At 45.9% G+C, this 3,283-nt stretch overlaps 1 pseudogene; it reads left to right on the forward strand.

The window, feature by feature from the left end:
- The first annotated feature begins 662 nt into the window (after window positions 1-662).
- LOC138994631 (neugrin-like) lies at window positions 663-2,385 on the forward strand (annotated as a pseudogene).
- The last annotated feature ends 898 nt before the right edge of the window (window positions 2,386-3,283 follow it).

Raw genomic sequence — 3,283 nt, forward strand, 5'->3', positions numbered from 1 at the left:
ACTACACCACCTGGCCAGGGCCATTTTTAATTTTTTGAAGAAACTTCATAGTGTTTTGCACAGTGGCTGCACCCATCTGCATTCCCACCAACATGCACAAGGGCTCCCTTTTCCCCACATCCTCGCCAGTACTTGTTTGTTAATTTATTATTGATAGCCATGCTGACAGATGTGCATCTCTTAATTTGCATCTCTCTGATGATTGTGACATTGAGTATCATCTCATATGTGCATTGGCCATCTGTATGCCCTCTGGAGAAGTGCCTATTCAGATCCTTTGCTTATTCTTTAATTGGATTGTTTTTTAGTATTGAGTTGTATGAGTTCTCTAAATTTCAGATGCTAACCCCTTATCAGATGTATTATTGACAAATAATACAGTGGGTTGTATTTTCATTTTTTTGATGGTTTTCTTTGCTGTGTAAATACTTTTACTTTGATGTAGTCCCATTTAATTTTTCTTTTGTTTTCCTTGCCCAAGGACATATATCAGAAAAAATATTGTTACAAGAATTTGTTCAAGCTCTCTCTGCTTCCTGCTGCTGTGTTGGCAAGGTGGGGGAGCCGAGCTAGCTCGAATAAAGACTCTTATGCTTTTGCATCGGAAAAAAAAAAAAAAAAAAAAAAAAAAAAAAAAGAATTTGTTCAAGAGTTCAGTCAACATGGCAGGTGCTCTGAGTCTCTTGCTCAGGGCACCTGTTCATGCTGTCGTTGCTTGCTGTGGGTTAGAGACCCAGGGAGTGGCAGGCCCGGGATCTACCGGCTGCAAGCCCACCCGATTCCCACTGAGAACAGAGGGGCGGGAGCGGTACCGGCTCCTTCCCTCCCAGGCCCTCAGCCTGCAGCAGGGCCGGCCCTTGCTTCTTCCCTTATCAGAGGCGCAGGGGCAGGTTTTCAGCTCCTTTGGGACCACGGGGTCCCTAATCCAGTGATGTATTTCATCACCCGTTTAGAGTTCGCCTTACCCAGGGGCTCCTGTTGTAGGGGTTATATTTTCGGGGCAGTGAACAGAGAAGAGGGCTGGGCGCTCCGGACTTAGCCTGAGACGCTTCAACCACTCATGTTGCTCCCACGCATGGCTTCTGCCACTGGTTCTCTCCCCCAGCGCCCTGAAAGGACAGAAAAAAAGCCATCCTGTCCCAGAACATTCGGAGGCAAAGGGAGCCGCGAGGGGCCCCTCCCAGGACTCTGACGTGGGAAGCCATGGAGTAGATCCCGTATTTTGCTGGGGTCCAACCCCAGCAGGTCCAGGGATTCCCCAAGTGTGGACAGAGTCGGCGAAGAAGGAATGACATGGAGACAGCATTCAGTTGATCAGCAGCCTAGCCAGGATCTCTAGCCAGGATCTCCAGCCAAGTTCTGGTCGGGATCTCCAGCAAAGTTCTGGTCAAGTTCTTGTGTTTATTTTCTTCTTACATCTGTATTTATACCAGTTGATTTTAATCCTGTCAATTTCTATTGCAAGGTTAGGGCGTTTCTTATCTCCATTCCAGGGAGTAAAGATTATGTAGCTTAAGCGTGATTGTTTGTAGTTAAAGTGATTAACTACCCGCCTGGCACTTAGTTAAGGGGTTGTATCCCCTCCCTAACCTCAGGGAAAAATCCCCACCTGGGGAAACAACCTTTCTCGGAGAGGTGACCTTGGTTAAAACACATGGCGCTAAGGAGAGCAAACATATTAAGAACAATATGCTATATATGCCAGGTCCCTTGAAACATATGCTGTGCAGATGTTTCCTTCCTGCAGCGACTGTGTCAAGCAGCAAGGATGGACTGGCTTCTGGCAGTATTTACACGAAGAATTTCCAGAGTCCTGGTCAGTTCCCAGAATGGCTGAAGGCTTTGCTGTTAGCACCGATGTGATCAGAGGGTTTTAGGAAGCAAGTCTGTACCCACTTTGGAGCAGAAACTGAAGCAGGACCAAAAAGTCCTTAGGAAAGCTGGGCTTGCCCACTCGCTCCACCAGCTTCCAGGCTCTGGGGAGACCTGGAGGCTACTTTCTGCAGGCCACCCCATGTCAGGAGGTGAAGCCTCATCTCAAGGCCAAGGTCACAGCACAGCTTTGAAGGTGCTAGAACTGAATAGTCAGAGTACAAACACACCGAGGAGACAGACAGGAAGGAAGAAAGGAGTCCAGAGCCTGGAGTCCAGAGCTTTGTGCCTGTAGCTGCAGCCCAAGGTCATCAGAGAGAGCTGCAGAAGTACTCCACCAGTGATTGTGAGGGCACCAGAGGCATTGACAGTGATGGACTGCCAAGTGCGAAGATGCTGGAAGAGTTGAAGGCAAGAGAACTGGGTGACCAGAACTTCAGTAGCAAGGTCGTGCAGAGGGGGCAAGAGTTCTTTGATGACAATGGGAACTTCCTGTACAGAATTTGAACTGGAGCCTGGCTTGTGGAGATGCCACAGCTGAGCGAGTATATTTGAGCTGCCTGGATTTCTGTGTGTGGGCCTCTTTGGGTTCATCTTGTTTGGGACTCTCTGCACTTCCTGGACTTGTGTATCATTTTCCTTCATCAGGTTAGTAATGTTTCCAGTCATTTTTTCCTAAAATGGGTTCTCAATCCTTGCTCTCCTTCTTCTGGTACCCCTATGATTCAGAGGTTGGTATGCTTCATGTTGTCCCAAAGGTCCCTGAAACTATTCTCATTTTTTGAAAATCTTTTTTTTTCTTTTGGCTATTCTGACTGGGTGTGTTTTGCTATCTTGTCTTCCAAATCGTTGATTCAATATTCTGCTTCATCCAACCTACTGCTTATTCCTAGTGTATGCTTAATTTCAGATATTGTATTCTTTGTTTATGACTGTTTTAAATGGTTTTATGTCCTTTTTCATGCTGCTTTAGTTCTAAGTTCTTTGAGCATCTTTATAGCCATTCTTTTGAACTCTATATCTGATAAATTGCTTCCCTCCATTTCATTTAATTCGTTTTCTGGAGATTTCTTCTGTTCTTTTATTTGAGGCCTGTTTCTTTTTCTCCCATTTTGACTTCCTCCTTGTGTTTAATATTATGTATTAGGTAGTTCTGCTATGGCTCCAAGTCTTGGTACGGTGTATGTAGTAGGTGTTCTGTAGGACGCAGCAGCATATTCTCTTAGATCATCTGCACTGGGTGTTCCAGGAATGTTCCTTATGTGGGTTATCTGGGCTCTCCTGTTGTAATTGAGTCATGATTTCTATTGGCCCACTTGTGCATGGTATTGACCCTTAGTTTAGCTGACTGTGAGGATCAATCCCAACCACAGTGTATGAGCTGCTCTGCAGGTATTGACCACACAGAGCA

The sequence above is a fragment of the Myotis yumanensis genome, unplaced genomic scaffold (assembly GCF_028538775.1).
Source record: "Myotis yumanensis isolate MYYU_CA2020_CCGP unplaced genomic scaffold, mMyoYum1.0.hap1 SCAF_16, whole genome shotgun sequence".
Taxonomy (NCBI): Eukaryota; Metazoa; Chordata; class Mammalia; order Chiroptera; family Vespertilionidae; genus Myotis; species Myotis yumanensis.